This window comes from Dendropsophus ebraccatus, chromosome 2 (genome assembly GCF_027789765.1).
Source record: "Dendropsophus ebraccatus isolate aDenEbr1 chromosome 2, aDenEbr1.pat, whole genome shotgun sequence".
Taxonomy (NCBI): domain Eukaryota; kingdom Metazoa; phylum Chordata; class Amphibia; order Anura; family Hylidae; genus Dendropsophus; species Dendropsophus ebraccatus.
Window position 1 is genome coordinate 57873740 of NC_091455.1, and position 21210 is coordinate 57894949.

Here is a 21210-nt window from a genome sequence, read left to right on the forward strand (position 1 = left end):
GCAGGGATTCTGCTTACATTCTGCTCGGAATTCAGTGTCAGTTGATTTTAGGTGGAAATATTTCCTCGCGTAATCCGCCCCTTTTGCTCTGTGTGAACGTAGCCTTAGGCATGATAACAAAATAATAATAATAATAATAATAATTAATGTAAATTTTAAACTTGCTTTATTTACTTTTGAATTAAAGTTGAAAGTTATAACAACAGGTACACTTAAAACCAGGGGACTAGAGCAGCATGAAGTGGACCCAGTGCGGGGGTGGGGGGAGGAGGGATATAAGTGGACAGCATTGTCTTCATCCACCTCCTCTCCAGCTATACTTAAAAAATGTACTGCATTGATCTTTATAAGCAATCATAGTATTGCTCATAGAGGTCCCCTATATAACGTTCTAGTATCAGTTAATTTGAAAAAAAAAAATCACCAGAGTTCCCCTTAGTTAGTTCTAGTTAGTTCTTTGTAACGCCTGGAGTAGTGGATCCACTGGACCGTCACCAGCGATGGCACTAACCTCACCAGGGAGCGGAGCCTAAGGGGCCGCTGGTTTTCACCAGAGCCCGCCGCAAGGCGGGATGGACTTGCTGCGGCAGGCGACCCCCAGGTCGCTACCCCTGGCTTGGTTGCTAGTGACGGCAGGCGAGGCGTGGCAGGAGCAGTAGGCAGGAGATAGTACAGGCAGAGGATAGTAGACGTGCTCGCAGGTGGCGGACAGGACTCAGGAACAATGGGAAGGCAGCAGGCAAGGACTAGGGACAAGGACTGAAGACAGGAACAAGGGACAAGGACTAAGGTCAGGAACAACAGGGAGCTGGGCCAAACGCTATGGGAAGCATGTAGAGGCTCCAACACCTGTAGTGGGGCAGGGCTGGAACTTATAGGGGAGTGATTGACATGTGGACCAATTAGGAGCGCACTGCCCCTTTAAATCTGAGACAGCCGGCGAGCGCGCGCCCTAGGAGGCGGGGACGCGCGCGCCGGCCGGCACAGTGAGAGACAGGAGTGGAGGAGAGGTGAGGCGCCCCCAGGGGCCGAACTAGCAGCAGCGCCGGGTCCCTGCACAAGGACCCCGGCAGCTGCATGGGGCAGGAGGAGGTCGCGGCGGCGGCCCAGAACACGGGACGCCGCCGCGGCCGTGACATTTTTATTAGTTGTACATCTGAAAAATATGGCTTAAATACGTAAAATTAACAAGAAACATGTACAATAAGCATGAAGCGGTTCAGGGAAGAAAAAGAGTGCTGCACCTCACACCTATGGCTGATACTAGTGCCCCTAGGCTAAATAAAAAACACATCAGAATTTTGTGTATGAATTGATCAAGCCATACTGCCCCATGTATCTCGTGCCGGTATCTGATACACATGGGTCCCTACACTAAGTCCACACCGTGCCAGTCAGTGGCCACCAACCCCGCAGGCACTCACAGTCAGGGAACGGGGGCCATGGGACGGCCCTGCGACCCCCATGTCACAGGACCAGACCCAAAAACACCACACCAGAACCCGGCCAGCACCGCCGGCGGAGAAGGTTGCCCCCAAACAGCACAAGTCTGGATGAGGTGTTGCACTTCCCCGCCGGTGGTGCTGGTTGGGTTTTGGTGGGGCTTTTTGGGTCTGGTCCTGTGACATTGGGGTTGCAGGGCCGTTCCATGGCCTCCCTTCCCTGCACGTGCACGCTTTGCGGGGTTGGCGGTCGCTGACCGACACGGTGTGGAGTTAGCGTAGGGACCCGTGTGGACCAGAGGACCTGCGCGGTGGTACACGGGGCAATATGGCTTGATCAATTCATATACAGACACTCTGGTGTTGATTTTTAATATAGGCCTAGCGGCATTGGTATCAGCCATAGATGGGATGTGCAGCGGTTCCATTCTCTCCAGTTCGTGTTTTACAATAAGCATGAAGTATGTAAGTGACAGGCTGTTATGGATGGGGAGTGAGAGGACTCTGCTCACAAGGACTTAACATATACAAATAATGGGGAAGGAAAATGTAGGTTAGGGAAACCGCTGTACATATTGCAGTAGAGAGGCATCAGCATGACTTAAGAACATAGGTTGACATTTATCAAGGGCGATGTACCTATTTTTTGGTAAACATATTGTATTTTTACATATTGTCCACATGACAGTACCACATGGAGGATGTCACCCTTGACCTAACAGGAACAGGAAATACAGAGAAAGTTAAAAGGGCACTTCCCCAATCCCACCTCAGTGTTTTTCCTGTTCCTGTCAGGATTAAGTGGAATACAGAGTTTACCTGTGATCCCTCCAGGGTCATGGGTTGGGACGATAGCCTTAGGAGCGGTTCGAAGTCTCTTTCTGTTTCCCTTACTTGGTCTGCCTCTGGCTTAGTGTCGGATCCCTCGGTGGATGCCTCGTGGTCCCGGTCTCCCTGCGGTTCTCCGACTGGAGTTAATGCAGGGAAACATCTATGCTGCCGCCTCCCGCGTGTGCCTGCGGGTGTTCCTGGGCCTGAGACCCATGTTGCGTGCGTCGCAGTGATGACGTCAGACTCCCTGCGTAGGATCCCTGTACCAAACTTCCGGGATTGTGGCACAGCGTTTTGGGGCCGTTTTCAAACTTGCACACTGTGGATCCCAGGGCCGGACCGGAAACGGGATTTGGCAGTGTGGCTTGCGTTCTCCCCAACGCATGGCAGACCGGAAGTCCAGCAGCAGCTTTAGACATGGTTTGGCGCCAGATTCAAACCACCAGGAGACTATTTAAATGGTAAGATTGTCCTCTCTCTCTCTGCCATTATGGATATCTCTGGTGCTGCAGGGGAGGCTGCTGAGTCTACTGCTGCTGCTGGCTCTGTAAGTTAACCCATTGGATTCACTTATTTGTATAGGAAAGCAATTTTTTCTTTTGAGTCGCTTCCTGATGTTACTTTGATATATATAAGGGGTGTACACCAATAAAACTTCACTTTTAATAATAATCTCTAAAAGAACACATAACCCCACAACCAAGACCCAAGTCAGAATGATTCTGTAATTGCACCAGTCCACAGATAAATCAATCTATGCAGTCCCAGCCGGGATATATGAAAACAAAACCGGATGTTTCTCACCAGTCTGTCATCCTGGAGTCTTGCGGTTTTATCTCTGCGTTTCTGTAGATCGTGCAAAAAATTCTAAAAGGTTGTGACCAATCAGGAGTCTCACTCTCCCTATATCGCCCTTTGTATGCGTGTTTGGTTACTACCCCTTCTCTCTCAGGGAACTGTCGGAGCACTTGCCCTAAAAAGGGCGACCCCTGCCCCGGTCTATCCCTTTGTACAGTCCCTGTTATACCCTGTATTTACTCCCAACGTGTCACGTTTCCTCTGGGTAACCAAATTCATCAGGGGAAAACACCAAAAAGGGTATCACAACAGATATCAACTGATAATATAAAGCTCAAAAAATTCAAAAATACTAACGTTACATAAACATATTAGGGGTACCTTGTACATACACAGTGGTGCTATCTAATCAGTACTGCTCACATAGTCCGGCCACACATAAAGTGTATAGTACTCTCCAGCTGGTCCTATAAAGTGCAAAAAGTCACTAGCAGCTTATCGGAACCTCCGTCCTCCACTAAAGTGCAAATGCATCCAGCAGCCTGTCAGAATCATGGCCATATTGTGCAGTTAGTGAGCTAAAGTACAGTATGTTTATCTAAACTGAATCCTCCCTCCCGTGTGTCCATTACGGACGAATTACGTAATGTTATTCGCCAAGAGATTAAATCTTCTATGTCAAAGTTAACCCCTACTGCTACCACTTCTGCTACTGCCTCTCCCACCCATAAATCTCCACATAAAAAGCGCAGATATGTTATTTCTGATTCTGAATCTGAAGAGGAAAAAGAAGCCTCTGAGGAGGGTTAGATTCTTGCTGACCCTCCTCCTAAAGAGCCTCTGAGGATGTGAGATCCCCAGCCCGATTGGCTGGCGTCTGTCGTGACTGGAATTACCGGATCAAGGCTCCACGGGCATCCCTTCTGCAGATTTGACTTTTTCAACCACCAAAGGAGAGAGTTCTTCCCCTTTGGTGATATGGACATACATTTGTCCAATGACAAGGGGGGATCGATTCCATACTCGAAGTATGTCGGCCTGGAGGATGCACCAAGGCACCACAGGGGCAGTTGCTGTCATCGATCCCAGGAGGGACATGGCTTTCCGGATTGAAATGGATGTTTTCTTCCTGAAAGAGGAAATGTTCAAAATTAATGTATTCACCTTGTCCTGAGGTAGGAAAGTTTTTTGTTGGTTTGAGTCAGGGATCATTCCTAGGAACTTCTTCTTGCAAGATGGTATCAAATCTGATTTACCCAAGTTCACTATCCAGCCGAGATGTCTTTCCCATTCTGTCTGCAGCAGCAGTGGTGAGTGCAATACCATATTCATACTTGTGTTGTTTGGGGGCAGCTTTCTCCACCGATGGTGCCGGCTGGGTTTTGGTGGGGCATTTTGGGTTTGGTCCTGTGACATTGGGGTTGCAGGGCCATTCCATGGCCTCTCTTCCCTGCATGAGCACGCTTTGCAGGGGTGGCGGTTGCTTGCAGACACAGTGTGGAGTTAGCGTAGGAACCCGTGTGAACCAGGGGACCTGCACATGGTACGCGGGGCATTATGGTTTGATCAAATTATATACCGTCATCCTGCCATTGGTTTTTAAAATAGGCCTAGCGGCATTAGTATCAGCCATAGGTGGGATGTACAGCCGCTCCCTTCTCTCCATGTCGTACTGTTCTATTAGGACTTTCAAACAGACCATTTGAACCCCTTAATGAAATTTCCTTAAAGTTTCTTACTATAAGACTGCCTTCCTTGTTGCCATAACAACAGCAAAAAGAGTGGGAGTAATTTAGGCTCTATCTTTCATGCAACCATACTGTACTATCATGGATGATAGAATCATATTTAAACTAAATCGTGTTTTTCTTCCTAAAGTTGTAACCAATTTCCACAGGTCCCAGGACATTATTATTCCCTCATTCTGTGATAGCCCTAAGAATGAGAGAAAGGAATCTTTTCATCATCTGGATGTTAGATGTGCCATCCTGCAATACCTTGAAACCACTAAGCCTTGGAGGGAAGACGAAAATCTTCTTGTCCAATTGCAGGGCCCTAACAAGGATAAGAAGGCTTCCAAAGGTTCCATAGCATGTTGGATCAAGTCGGCTATATGTAAGTAATACTCAGCTAAAGAAAAAGAAGCTCCATTGGGTCTCAAAGCTCATTCCACCAGAGCCACTGCAGTCTCCTGGGCAGCCAAATCAGCAGCCTCTCTCGAGCAGATCTGCAAAGCTGCTACCTGGTCCTCGCCTTACACCTTCTTCAGGCATTATCGGCTGGACGTGGGTACTTCCCAAGATATGGCTTTCGGAAGAAAGGTGCTACAAGCTGTGGTCCCACCCTGAGAGTCTAAGTTGGTATGTCTCCATGTGGTGCTTTTATATGGACTATATGTAAAGCAAGAATTATGACTTACCGATAATTCACTTTTCACGAGTCCAACATGACAGCACCCTTATAATTCCCTTATAATTGATCATATTGGTTTCATTATAATAAAACTGAGGTGGGATTGGGGAAGTGCCCTTTTAACCTTCCTCTGAATTTCCTGTTCCTGTTAGGTCAAAGGTAACATTCTCCATGTGGTGCTGTCATGATGGACTCATGAAAAGTGAATTATCGGTAAGTCATAATCCTTGCTTTCTCTGATCCTAACTATTGGTGTAAGATGTGGCAGTCGAAAAAATTGCTACTTCTTTGTTTGTGCACAACTGCTGCATCAAAGGTGCAAATAAAATGAGTAAGAAAATGCTTTTTAGTCAAATAATGTAGACTCTCATACCATTGGATACTGTTTAATGACAACATTACTACTTTGAGATTAAAACGTAAAGAGTACTTGTCATTAGAAAAAACTTTTGCCAGGTTACAGACACATCAAATGGATAAAGTCCAATAGTATCCTGTATTCAGTGACAATCTTTACTCTTTATCGCATGATGAGTACAAAACTCACTGCAACATTTCGACCTGATATACACGGGGCCTATACAAGGGGCTGCTGATAAGTCTTAGGCTTTACCCAGAAAGAAACAAGATAGGAAGATGAAACTTTACATTTATTCCACTGAAGTCAACACACTTCTTATATCGGTATTCCAAGTTCTGTAAGCCTTGCAAAAAGATGGATATGAGTGGTGCTTCAAACCAGCGATCTGTAGCAGCCATGACATCAGAAATGGTGTTAAATAAGGTACTCTTGAAGTGTTTCTTCAGATTTTAAAACAGACGATACACAGAGGGAGCTAGATATAGTAAATAAGGTGGGTGGTCAACCAGCTGGAAGCCTAGCTCCACCAGTTTTGGTGTGGTCGCTTGTACAGTGTGAGCGGAGGCGTTGTCTTGCAGGAACACGATTCCTTTGGACAGCTTGCCACACCTTTTGGCCTTGCATTGATGGTGGAACTATTTTGAAGGTAGTCCACTAGCAGCATACCCTCCTTATCCCAGAACACAGACGCCATCACCTTAGTGGCTGATTTTTGCACCCTAAAATTCTTTGGGCCAGGAGAACCACTGTGCCTCTACTTTTTTGACTGCTCCTTGCATTCAGTGTTATACAAATGAATCCAGGTCTCATCCATAGTAACCAGTCAACCCAGGAAGTTCTTATCAGTCCAGAAACACTGACAAATGGACCAGGAAGTTTTCACTCACATGCTTTTGCAGATAGCTTCTTCATGTTCAAATGTTCACAACCTACAAACAAAAAATGCTGGACAATATTCTACATTTATCAAAAAATACTGTATTATTGCATACAAGAAAATTTTTTTGTTTAAAAACGCACATTAAAAAAGGGAGCAGAAAATCATACAACACATACATCAGATGGTATACAAGGCAAGGAAAATAAATTAATAATGTAAGTACTATATGCTGAACAAATTATGGTATATCAGTCAACCCACAGAGGTAGGAAAAAGTGCAGACAATAAATAATAATATACTCAGACACGTACTAAAATGTAAAATAAACCCGTGTATATAATGCTGCTCTCTGCTGTCCAGGATGTTCCTCACCAATCGTGCTGAAGCAGCCCGTTTTAAATTTGGCAACCCAGCTCTTATATAAAGGGCATTGATCCCCAGATATCTGCAACATATCACCATGAATATCCTTTGCGGATTTTAACACTCCTCTGCCCTCATTTGCTGTGAATATTGCCTAAGACTCCGCCATTTTGTTTCCCTGTGTGCCTAGATCATTATTATCATAAGCTATATACACAAAATTTGGAAAACATACATTAGACCCATAAGACTTTCATGTAATGTTGTTGTGTTACCATAGAAACAAAAAAAAAAAAAACCACAAAGCCAAAGACTTATCAGCAGCCCCTCGTTTAAGCATGTAAGTCTATAAATCCGTCCAGCTCAAACAGACAGATAGCGGTGACATTCTCCAGTCCAGTGTGGACTTATCCCGACTGAACACTCAGACCCTGACAGATCAAAACTTTTGACATGTCTCTTTGAAAACATTTTTTCTAATGTCAAGTATTCTTTAAGGACATCTACAGAACTTCATAGATTCCAACAACGTACTTTAATTTTTCAGGGCCTTAAACTTGAGTTTTTTGAAGCCCACAATAAATGAATCTTTTGGGGGAAATAAAAGTTAAAATTTCCCTTTGAAATCAGTATAAATGATGCTTTTCTTAAGAGGTTTTGTCTCCGGTATTTGTTTTGAAAGACTTGAAAAACATAAAAACAACAATACACAAAAGTGAATTAACTCAAAGCAACTGTTCCCAAAACAAGACCATTATGTCGCTATATGAGATTTACGTCAAGTTGAAGCAAATCTTTAAAACTTAAATGTGGCATTTTAAACATATGGATACAATGGAATAACAATGTTACTTTTACTTACATGCATTTGATTCTATCCGTGTTAATGCATGCAATGTGTTCTATGCTAGAATTAAGCAATGTAACATTTGGATGTTTGGTTGCAGCGTGTCTGCTCAATGTCAACAAATAACAATGTCATGACATTTAAAATGGCAAATTAGTATACAAATATTTGGAAATTTGGATATAAAATAATCCAGAAAATAAATTATTAAAGTAAGTTCTTGGCCACAGGGTAGCATTATAAATCTTGCTTGTTTTGATCTCTAACATGATGTTAATCCATACTGTACCTCCGTGTGATTCCACAGGGTATGATTTGTCATATCGTCTTTTAGGCCACATTCAAACAACTTAAATTTTCATTGAAAAACGGCCTTTGTTGCAGACCTTAGTGGAAACTTAGGGGCATATTTATTAAGACCGGCATACTTGTACTCCGGTGTAAAATTAGGCCCTGTGCTTGCCATAGGAATTCTGCAAAAATTTATACCAGCTCCAGAGTAGGTGTAAATTTCTAATGGTTTATGCCTGTTTGCAGACATAAACCTTGATAAATGAGGCTATCTATCATCAGAAATCTTTTAAAATTGTTTATATTATATTTTTTACTTTTTCAAGAAAACCATCCAAGTTCACCTTGAACTTGCAGAGACTTCCATACCCTCACTGCTCTTACAGTAAAGAATCTCCCCCTGTAATGAAGACAAAACCTTCTGCCCAGTATCTTTAATAAATGTTGAGAAGTATAACTACGGGGCATATAATTGATGGGTACAGTTATTGTTTAAGCTATACGTAGGCACAATTACTGACTTCAATTTGTTATAGAAAATACATAGATTGAAGACTTATTCTTGGTGGTCTGACTCCCCCCCCCCCATATGGAGGAGATAAAGGAGGAGAATGTCTGCAATCAAAGAAAACATCACCTGTACGTCATTGAATGTAGTTGTTCTGTATGTTCCATGAGACTGTCTGATCAGTGATGTATTTTCTTGTATTTTCTGTAGTACTAAATTTAATTGAAATTGGTTTAAATGGATATTGAACCAGGATGGAGCTTTCTAGGACCCCAGGGATGCCTCTGATAAGCTACACCTCCCCCCGTGTTCTTGTCAAAACTCAGCAACTAATGGATCTCCAAATACCTCCGAGTTAACCTCCTCAGTCCATAGCATAAAGATGTTCAGTTTACTCTTTGCTCCACAACCTCTGACATTTTGTAAGTGAAACCTTACATTTCCTAGTATGCTACCTGCTGGCTGACACAGCTGCTTTGTATTTGAGGGGCAACTAATGGTTAACAAGTTGCACCTGGTGCAAATTAAAGAGAATCGAAACATGTTTCTTTTTATTGGAATATAGCACCGTGCACAGTGTTAGTATGGGAAATAGTGGGGGAAATATTCCAAATCTCAAAATTTATCACAGGCTGGGCTCATACTGCGTTTTCCCATCTGTTTCACTGTCTCCCTTTGAGTACGGTTAATTTAAAAGTACAGGAAAAAACATGGTCAACCACATTTTTGTGGATGTAAATAAAAAAACAGATCTGCTCTGATACATTTTTTTTTTTTTAAATAATGCCAATAGGTAAAAAAAATCCTGCAGTACAGCATAAACTGTATACATTAAACAGACTTTTTCTTTCCAATCAACTGGTTTCAGAAAGCAGTAGCAAATCTCTATAGAAAACCTCTCTTGCTCTGAACAGTTCCTGACACGGACAGAGGTGGCAGCAGAGAACACTGTGTCAGACTGGAAAAAATACACCACTGACTACAGGACATACAGCAGCTGGTAAGCGAACACTTGAGATTTTTTTTTTTTAATCAGATAATTTTTATTGAACATTTTATCAGTTTTACAACAAAACCCCTTTCCCCCCCTCCCTCCCTCGCTCTCCCACCCACAACCTATACCCCCCCCCCCCCGGACAACATGTCCGAAAATCATCTCTTTATGGTGCATCAAGAGAACAACATTAGCACAGAGAATATAAAGACCTTGTAGACAAATAACCATTTGTTCTGTTGTCCATCTAGCACTCATCTAGTAATTTTCCATGGACAGGGGGCCCATTCACACAATCCACTCACACCAGCACACACTCTAGCACAATCCCAGTATGTACCACCAATTATAAGGTGACTCTAACATCTCTACACTCACGGTCCATGTTTCGGTCAGCTAGCAACAGAAAAGCTTCCATAGGGTTACGTTTTAAAAAGTGGGACGGCAGACCAGGAGTATCCACCCACTGGCCCCATATGGCCTCATATTTTTTCATGGCTTTTCTTTTTTTTATATATCCCTTTCTCCAATCTTATCATATGGTTTATTTTATTGGTCAATTCAGCCACAGTAGGAGGTTCAGCTTGCAGCCAGTGCTGGGCAATCAATTTGCGGGCCTGATACAATATCCTGCATATTGCCAACTAAGCTCCAGCCGGTTCAGCCGATTCGTTCACCAATCCCAGAACGCACTGCAGAGGCCCAAGGGGTACTGTAATATGATATACCTTTTTAATTAAGGCAAGGACTTCTCTCCAATATTTACCAATTCCGTACAGCTCCACATAATATGAATTATATGTGCTCCTTCCATTTGGCATCTGGGGCATCTAGAGTCAGCCCTCAGGCCTACTTCGTATAAAAATTTTGGAGTGCGATAGACTCTATGAAGAAGAAACAGTTGTGATTTCCTATGCGTCTCAGACAGAGCCAACTTAGGAGTCAGGGCCAGAATCACAGACCACTGCTCCTCTGTAATAGTGCCCACGTCTGCCTCCCACTTAGCCTTCACCTTTAGGGGTTTGGCAGCATGAAATGCAGCTAGTAGACGTTGATAGATAAATGATATAAGACCCCTCGAGTCCTCTGCAGTCAGCACAAAACGGATATCAGCACAGGTTGCAATCAGCGGTGGTGTGGCAAATTGAGCCTCGAGTGCATGCCGCAACTGCAAATATCTATAGAACATTACTCGCGGTATCTGAAATTCTTCTTGCAACATCACAAACGACTTAAGGACACCGTCTTTATACAGCTGGGACACTCTACATACACCTTTGCTTTCCCACTCCCCTCTCCCTTCTAGCAGATACAGATGTTGTAAATCAGGATTGTTCCACAAAGGTGTATATTCCGTATAGCCCTCATATGTAAGAAGCTGCTTCATCTTCCTCCATACTGTACACAACATTGGAGTGATAATCGGGACATCTGGTGGTCTGGTCTGCGCCGCTATTTCCAAAAGATGTATGGGCAACATTCCCCCAGACACACATTGGAGTAACCTCCCATTCGGCCCCAGTCTGTCCAGCGCATCCCATCCCCTCATCTGCTGAAACTGTGCGGCCAGATAATATAAATACGGGTTAGGTGCTGCTAAACCTCCATCCTCCTTCCCCCTTTGCAACGTGTCCAGCCTGATCCTCGCACCGTACTGCTTAAAGAATTCAGCCGACAACCCATCAACACCAGGAGATTTTTCATTTGGGAAATCTTTTAGCGCCTCCTCCAACTCCTCCACTGTCAGGGGACGGTCCAGCTCCTCTCTCTGCTCTTCTGTTAACCTACGAAGCGGAATGGAAGAAACATAGGCAATTAGCTCATCCTCTCCACAGTCAAGTTTGGACGCGTATGTGTCTTTATAGAAAGAGACCATTTCCGTCAAGATATCCTGATCTGCCGTCACTATCTGTCCCGCACCTGTCTGTAGCTGGGCTATGAAAGAAGGTCCTCTCTGGGCCGAGGCAACCCTCGCCAACAACCTCCCAGTACTTTCCCCACTCTCAAAATATCTAAGCTGCTGAAAGAATCGCTTATCATCAGCAGTATGCTCTAAATGATCATTGTACATACCCTGAGCATCTAACCACTGCTTCTTGGACTCCTCAGACGGATGCTCCACATACCCCCGTTCAGTATGTTCTAATCTAGATTGCAGCATATGTTGGATTTCTTTCGTTTTGGATTTACGTTTACTTATTGCTTTAATCAGCACACCTCGCAAATATGCTTTGAGAGAGTCCCAAACCATTGTTTTAGCGGCCATACCATCATTAACCTCCATAAAGAAGGCAATTTCAGCAGGGATGGGGGGGACAGGCTGAATCAGCTGGAGCCAGAATGGGTTGAGACGCCAAGGCGTCCGCAAGGAGCCAGGACGAGTCCCACAGCACAGGGTGACTTTTACCGGAGAGTGGTCAGAAAGCCGTCTAGGCAGATATTCTACCGCCACCACCACAGCACGCATAAGGCTATTGCCTATCGCCAGGTCTATTCGGGACAGAGTACCATGAGAAACCGAGTAACAAGAGAATTGGTGCTGTGTCGGGTTAAGCAACCTCCACAGATCAAAGAGGTCAACCTCACTCAGTAATTTACTCATGCCTGTTGGAGCAGCAGGAGAGCCTGCAGCCCCTTGCACAAATCTGTCTAGGTGTATGTCCATTGTATTATTAAAATCGCCTATAATTAGCGTGGGCAGGTCAGGACAGGAAGAGAGAAAGGAAAGTATCTTATATAGCACAGCATGCGTATATGGCGGTGGGATATATATCGCCACTAAGACACATTGAAGATGGTAAATTTCACAGTGAAGGCATACATATCTCCCCTCCGGATCTATTAGAGACTTAATTTCCTTATACAGTACATTCTTATGTATTAGTACACTCACACCTCGCGCATGTGTAGAAAACGTGGCATGGTATGCTGTCCCCACCCACCATTTGTCCAAGACGCTCTGAGTCTCCTTAGTAAGATGTGTCTCTGTGAGACAAAGAATGGCAGGTTGTAGGTGCTTGAGCGAGTCAAGCACCGCCAACCGTTTGACAGGAGCTCCCAACCCTCTCACGTTCCATGCCACCACATTCAGTTCAACCGCCATCGCACAAGTAAGAAAAGATTGTACTCAGCAGCACACAACTCACTGCAGAAGGAAAGTGCCATTCAAGCAACCACACACATTCATTCCACACATTCACACACATGGCCCCCTGCCTGCCACACATAACCAGAAACTGTAAACATGTCCGCACCTTGCGGATAAATGGGGTAAAACATAAGACCCCACAATCGAGCAGCACAAAAACCACTGTGAGTAACCACATTATATGCTTATTCCATCTTACGCTAAGCTCCTTATCAAGCATAGGCCCTACCATTAGGGGGGGGGGGGGGGAAGAAGGACCATATCACAAGAGGAGTCGGGGCGACAGGGATAGCCGAAAGGGCAATTACAGAGACGATAGAATATACTCATGGAATGTCCCCCTCTGCTGTATATATATACCACAGGTAAGGCGAGCTCCCCACCACCAGAAGACATTCAACACTGATAGCCACTGACAAAGGGAGGGGGAGACAGGGATAGCAAAGAGAAAAAATACACTACAGTCATAGAGTGTCATCCCCCTCTCTATATCTCAGTTTAGGTGAGCTCCCCTCCATAGATGTTATATCAGACAATTAACACTGATAGCTACAGACAAAGGGAAGGGGAGATAGGGATAGAGGAGAGATAAACTGCCACACACAGAAGAGGCAGGGCAGCAGGCAAAGATACATACAAGGTGACCCAGAGGCCCCATCTACTCATAGGCAATAGAAATGAAAGGAAGTACAGGCGTTGGGCATTAGAAAAGGGTGAAAGGCACATAGCAGAGAGCACGAAGATCCCATATCAATCAACATATGCAGAAGTATGGGCCTAGTCCGGACTGCGCCTATTCACTCTGCGAAGGCGCTCTTCATTTTCATCCAGCCAGGACAAAGCTGCAGCAGGTTCCTCAAAGATATGTGTAGATCCCAGCGCTGCCACACGCAGCCGAGCCGGGTAGAGCATAGAGTAGGGAACATCCAGAGATCTCAGTCTCTTCTTTATGTCCATGTATTTAGCTCTTCTCTTCTGAACTTCTGCTGAGAAGTCTGGGAAGATGGAGATGTTACGGCCATCAATGCTGATACGTTCCATATCTCTGGCTTTGCGTAAAATGATATCTCTGTCCTTATAATGCAGGATTTTAACCAGTACCGCCCTCGGAGGAGCCCCAGGTGGCAGCGGGCGGGATGGCACCCTATGTGCCCTTTCCACAGCAAAGAGGGGGGTCAGAGTATCCTTGACAAAGGTATCAAGGAGCCATGTTTCAAAGTAGTCACTGGGATTCCTCCCTTCCACCTTCTCAGGGACCCCAATAAGGCGGACATTGTTTCGCCTCAGGCGGTTTTCAATATTGTCTGCTTTTGCCGCCAGTACCGATAAGTTAGTGGCCACCCTTTTCATGTCTCTCTTCATAGGAGAAACCTGGTCCTCCAGGTCTCCCACTCTGCCCTCCACCGCCCCCATGCGCTCAGATACCTTCTGCATATCATGTCTCAGCAGGTTAATCTCCTCTCTCATGCCTCCCATAAGTTGTGTGAGGTGATGGTTGCCCTTGGTGACCGCCACAAGGACATCCTGTATGGTCGGTGCCGGCGTTTCAGACCGGGGACTCTCCCCTCCATTCTCCTCTGTACCCCTCTCACCTCCTCCCGCCGAGCCGGACGCCATCTTGGATACCGGGGGGCTCTCGGTCACAGGCCCGACGCTGGTACCAGGAGCAAGCCAGTCCTGCTGCGCTGCCCCCAGGTCACTCCAATCCTCTGCCGGGGTCGCCTGGTCGAGGGTGCGTACGTAGCAGCGGAGCTGCGTAGCTATGTCCGCCGGCGGATCACGCGGCAAAGATGGCGCCTTCTGTGTAGGCCCGAGCGCCGTGCCACCTTTACCCGGCTTTTCCTTGGGAAGACCCTTCTGTTTGTGGGGCATAACGCCAGCTGTCCGCTCCCCGTACCCCTCCGGCAGCACACTGTCGTTTAGGAGGCAAAAAATGGTAGGATGCCCAGGATATATGCAGGATTACTGTCAGGAGCTCCACACAGCACGTCTGCTCACATTGCCGGCCAAGCCACGCCCCCAACACTTGAGATTTTTAAATAGAAGTAAATTACAAATCTATATAACTTTTTGAAACCAGTTGATTTGAAAGGGAAAGATTTTTCCTGGAGTACTCCTTTAAAAATGTAGTGAACCTAGCCTTATCATGGCACAAACACCTGCGCCCACAAGCAGATGCAGGTCAGGGCAGATTCACTAAGAGGTGTGGACCTCTTACTGAATCCGGCAGCGAAATTGGGGATGGGGTCAAATTTAAGACTGGCGTATGAGTATTATATCTACCAGTGTCCCCCAGTGTTTTGATTCTCATTTTGGTCTGTTATTTTACCAATAAGTGGGTCCAGAGCCAGGACAAGGGGTAAATCCCACCAAAAAATTGACTCGACAAACCTATTTTCACATGACGCCTTTTTTTGGCCATCTTTGTGGACCTCCATCACTTTGAGATGAAATATTCAATATTTTAAATAACATCTTTAATTTCAAAATAACAGGCAATATTTGACCTCAAAAGGGCAGACATCCACAAAGACGGCCACCAAACGGCCAAAAAAGACGCTGTGTGAACCTAGCCTTATAGTGCGCTTATTACATTATTCTCTTACTAGTCTGTTTTTACCATTGTTACCATTATGAAGAGGAGAAGCTTGGGATTTTCACAGATTGTATTCTTTATTGTCCCAGCTTAGGATCTATTGTGAACCCCCCACCCATTAGTATATTTGCTGTATGTCAGGAATGTGCAGTGAGCCTGGTGTGAACTGGGCCTGTTTTTACCTTTTGTCTGACACATCCGCTTTTCTTTCAGAATCCTGGCAATGCAGGAGTTACACTGCTCACTGCTAGCCCCGTTCGCTGCAGCTGAGCAGTGTCTTTTGATTGACAGATGCCTCTACCTGTCTGGAACCTTGAGCATCAGAGCGCCGATGCAATGGGGATCCAGACCGGGCTCTTGATCCTCATAAATGAAAGCAGAGCCAGTTATTCCCTACTGGCAATTAGGCTCCATACCCTGATTCCATCTCCCCCCTGTCTATTCCTGACATCCTTGTTCCACCCCCTTGGTTTGCTACTTGTTAACTGACCTCCCGCTTGACTATCTGTTTGCTTCCTAATTCTGTACTGTGTAGTCCGTTTGGTTCTGACCTGGCTTGTCGACTCTCCTTTGTTGTGTCTGTCTTGTTCAGTGTTACACTTATTAAGTGTAGGACACATCTTCGTGGTTGTCCGCGGCCACCTAGGGCAGACTAAGGCAAGTAGTTAGGGACAGTGGGTGGGTTCAGCTTTAGGGCCCACTGTCTAGTCTTGTCTCATACCTCCCGTCCTGACACTGTAGGTTGCTTTTAGCTTGCTTGATTAATAGCTCAGTCTTTTATTTGTTGTTTATAATTTTATTTTCCTGGGATAGTGTGTGCATTATTTGGTGTTCAGTCTCTTATCATTTGTAAAGGACTCACTGTACAGAAATTAAAGCGAATGTACCATGAGGAAACCTCCACCCCTCTATGATGCAACTCCATTGATTCTAATGGAACTGCATCATAGAAGGGCAGGGGTGTCCTCCCACTGAGAGCAGCTGGCCCACCTCCAGTGCTTAACCTCCCCCGGCACGTGCTCCTGAATAGAACGGCACCATACACGGGAAACGGGCTGCAGTCCAAAAAAAGGACCGCAGCATCAACTTGCCGGCGCCATTCTATCCATGGACAAAGCTAAAAGGGGTTATCCAGCACTACAAAAACATGGCCACTTTCTTCCAGAGACAGCCCCACTCTTGTCTCCAGCTTGGGTGGGGTTTTGCTGCTCAGTTCCATTGAAGTGAATGGAGCTTAATTGCAAACTGCACCTGAACTGGAGTTAAGAGTCGTGTTGTCTCTGAAAGAAAGTTGCCATGTTTTTGTAGCACTAGATAACCCCTTTAAAGCAAATGTACCTGATGGTTCATTTGCTTTAAGGGCACTAATAATAATAAAGAGTTTGATTGAAAAGCTATTGAATCTTACCAACTACCATGTGCTCCAGTTGCATCTTAGAGTTCATCTGCCAGTCTGTAAGCCATCCCAATGTACAGTGTCTTCATTATGTGGGTACTTTTCCTGTATTGGGGGGGAATATATTAAAACAACATTTTATATGCCAATCTTAAGTAAAAGAAAGCTGCCTCAAGATTTGCCAAATATATTAGGCAGTAGAGATGAGCGAACTCACAGTAAGTTCTGGTTTGTATAAACCTGAATGCTTGGAATTTCAATCCCGCTGCCTAGACAAGATTGATGCAGCCCCAGGGCTGCCTGGAAACATGGATGCAGCCTTAGCAGACCCATGACTCTATCAATGTTTTCCAGATAGCCCTAGGGCTTCATCGATCTTCTCCAGCCACAGGGTGTCAAATGCTGAGCTGTGCAAACCCGAACTTATTGTAAGTTTGTTCATCTCTAGTCCAAATATCATACTCTGGTAAATGTAAAAGCCTCAAACCATCAATATATAACCCATTTATAAGCCATCTGCATATTGAGGGTTTATATTATCTTAAAATTCTATTTTTAGAGATGTTATCTAGTGAAAGTATGAAATGCAGAAAAAGTTATACTTAATAAATCTTCATCATACTAAGCAGAACTCTTACTACCTTCTTTACTATACATGCTGCAGAAATTGTAATGAACATAGGAGTCACTATCTATCCTGCTCTTTGACGTTTACCACAAAAAGCTGCTGTCTTATATGCGAAAATGGACTTAGTAGCTGGGTAGAGAGATTTCTCAGCTGGACTGGGACAAGGCTCTGACCATGTGCTATAAGACATCCATATAATAAGACCTCCACATCCATATATAAGACATCCAAGCTGGTATAGGGTTCCCGTAGTCTTGCACAAGATGTTTCCAGAGGCTTCCGAGAGTTGCTGGAGTAGCAATTCAGAGACCGGAACACTGACACATATACCTCCTGGACTCGCTTTTCAACTTATAAGTATTAAACTGGATAATAACCCTGCCCTCTTGTTGCTTTCCATGGTTCCCATTTCTCTTGCCTGCTTCTCTAAATCTTTGCTACGGTTTCTTCTTATGGCAGCTTGTTCGGTTATTCCTTGGCTTTGGAAAAGCACACAGGCTCCCACTATTAAGGATTGCCTTACCGAGGTTGCTTTTCTATGCAGGATGGAGGAACTGGTTGCCGACTCTTCTAAGTGTGGGCATAAATTTACCTCTACATGTTTGCCTTCCCACCCCTACCCCTCTTCTGCCCTCCTCTTTTTTTATTGTTTAATCTATTGTATTATACACCTGATATGTTACATATCAGATGATTGCGTTTTGTTGCTGTATTTTTCTGTTTACTCTTAAAAATCTTTAATAAACATTTAACCCCTAGACGACCCTGGACGTAGGGTTACGTCATGGAAGTCTGTCCCCAGACGACCCATGACGTAACCTTACGTCCTGGGTGTTTCTCCCGCTATGAAGCGTGCTCCGGAGCGGAGCGCGCTTCATAGCAGGTGGGGGCCGGCTGCAAACAGCAGCCGGGACCTCACCGGTAATGACACGCTGCAGCGATCGCGCTGCCGCGTGTCATTAACCCCTTAAACGCCGCGATCGCGGCGCGACCGCTGCGTTTAAGTGTAAGTGACAGGGGGAGTCCCCTGTCACTTACCGATCGGGACCCCTGCAGTGTGACTGCGGGGGTCCCGATCGTTGAAACGGACTGCCGGAGGTCTCTTATCTGCCTCCGTGCGGTCCGATCGGCGATCTGCTACACTGAGCCTGCACAGGCAGGCTCAATGAGCAGATCGCCGATAACACTGATCAATGCTATGCCTATGGCATAGCATTCATCAGTGTAGAAATCACACAAGTGTATGTAAAAGTCCCCCAAAGGGACTACAAAAGTGTAAAAAAAAAAAAGTTCAAAACACTAACACACAACCCCAAAGCCCCTCCCCCAATAAAAGTCTAAATCACCCCCCTTTCCCATTATATAAATAAAACATATAAAAATAAATAAATAGATAAACATATAATATACCGTAGTGTGCATAATTGTCCGATCTATTAAAATATAACAAGTGTCATTGTGATCGGGAAACGGCGTACACGAAAAGAGGGGAAAAAGTGCGCAGATTACCGATTTTATGTTACATTATATATTTTAAAAAATCAATAAAAAGTGATCAAAACGTCCGATCTTCACCAATATGGTATTAATAAAAACTAGAGATCATGGCGGAAAAAATGACACCCCATACAGCCCCGTAGGTGAAAAAATAAAACCGTTATAAGTGTCACAATAGGCCCATTTTATTAATATTTAATTGCCAAAAAAAAAGGATTTCATAAAAAAATATATATAACATTAGAGAATCTGTGTAACCTGCATATGGTTGTGTTCGGACTGACCTATAGAATAATAGTATCATGTCGTTTTTACCATATAGTGCATTACGTAGACACAGGAACCCCCCAAACGTTACCATATTGCATTCTTATTTACGATTTCACCTATTTATATCTTCATAAATAATATATTTGGAATTCCATCATACATGTTATGGTAAAATGAATGACGCCATTACACAGTAAAACTATTCCTGTAACAAACAAGCACTTACATGGCCTGTAGATAGAAAACTGAGAGTGCTAGAGCTCTTAGAAGGGGAGCAGGTAAAAACGAAAACACTAAGATCAAAATTTGCGCGGTCCACTGGGTCATTTTGGGCCTGGTCCTCAAAGGGTTAAATGTGAAAAAAAAAATACAAAAGAATAATAGCAAAAAATGTGCGTCTTCAAGGGCCAGTTGTCTTGAAATCCAAGCTCAGGAGGAGAACCTCAGCACTATCTAGCATGGCTGTAGCAGAGGACAAAGGCTATTGGAGTAGCGGAGGAGATCAACTAGAGGCACAGCTGACCGACCATGGGGATTAAAGGGGCTGTAGACTTATAATGGTAGGAAACATTGAATTAAAGGCTATAGACACCTATAAAAAGTGCACTTTTTACTCTTGCTTTGCAAAAACATTTTTTTTTTAACATTTCAACAATATTTGTAAATGACTTATATTTAAAAATCTTAAGTCTTCCAGTACTTATGAACTGCTGTATGTCCTGGAGGGAATGGTGTATTCTTTCCAATCGGACACAGTGCTCTCTGCTGCCACCTCTGAGAGGTTTTCTATGGGGATTTGCTACTATTCTGGACAGTTCCTGACATGGACAGAGGTGGCAGCAGAGAGCACTGTGTCAGACTGGAAAGAATACACAATTTCCTGCAGGATATACAGCAGCTGATAAGTACTTGGAGAATTTAGATTTTTTAAACAGAAGTAAATTACAAATCTTTATAATTTAAAACACCAGTTGATTTAATTATCTGACAGGTTTATTTTTTTCAGCCAAAGCCAGGAATCGATTTGAAAAGAGAAGAAATCTCAGTCTTTCCTTTATGACCTCTTCTCTGTTTATATTCTGTTTCTGTTTTTGGCTGAAAAAAATCTTACAGACATCTGTTGGTGTAATAGGTCCCTAACCTGTGTGACACCCCTGCAGCACAGACCTACATATGCTGCTGAGCATTGGAGCTGCATTTTAGCAGATCAGGTATGAGCAGGAAATAAATGCTTGAAAATATATAGCTAACAACCTGATACCAGAAGATTGCAGCATGATATATTAAATCATATGAATATCAATAATATATTATTGATATATCACAGCCAGATATGTTCAATTTGTCCTTGACAGTGAAACAGTTAACCCCATAGAAATACAACATGCCAATATTTCTGGATGATATTTGACTATAATTGTATGTTTTAGTTTTCATTGTACAAGTTATAAAAAATGAATTCAAATCAAGGAAAAGGTGATGACACTAAATCCAAAGGTTTATTGACAGAGAAATTAATTGTTGTCAAAGTAGTTCTGAAATATGGAGGAGCGACAATACATAAATATGTTTACCCATTTGTGGCACTGTTTGCTTTTGGCTTTTTGCTTCTTCTCTATCATTACAATGGATATTACATCTGGGCCTCGTCATTGACAAATAATCATTATTATGATGAATTGTGCCATCAGCTCTCATATAAGTAATCACATAAAAAGTCAAATCTGTTGAAATGTTGTAAAATGTGGACAGGGCTGGCAGAGCTACAGCAGTAAGTCTTACATTAGAATTTTTATTGCTATAGTTGGCACAAAATATAAGCAACTGTTGTAAAAATGTAATTTTGGGGGCTTGGGATATTAGTTCATCAAACACATTCAAAAATTATAAAAAGAAAAAAGAGGAAAGTACTAAAATCTTATATTATATACCCCTTGAAGATCAGTC

At 44.0% G+C, this 21210-nt stretch overlaps 1 long non-coding RNA gene across 1 annotated transcript in view; it reads right to left on the reverse strand.

The window, feature by feature from the left end:
- Positions 1–21210, reverse strand: part of LOC138784461 (uncharacterized) — a 73818-nt gene that overhangs the window by 20678 nt on the left and 31930 nt on the right. Inside the window, exon 2 of the long non-coding RNA XR_011361845.1 lies at positions 16881–16973. This is a non-coding gene — a long non-coding RNA (uncharacterized lncRNA). The remainder of the gene's footprint in view (positions 1–16880; positions 16974–21210) is intronic.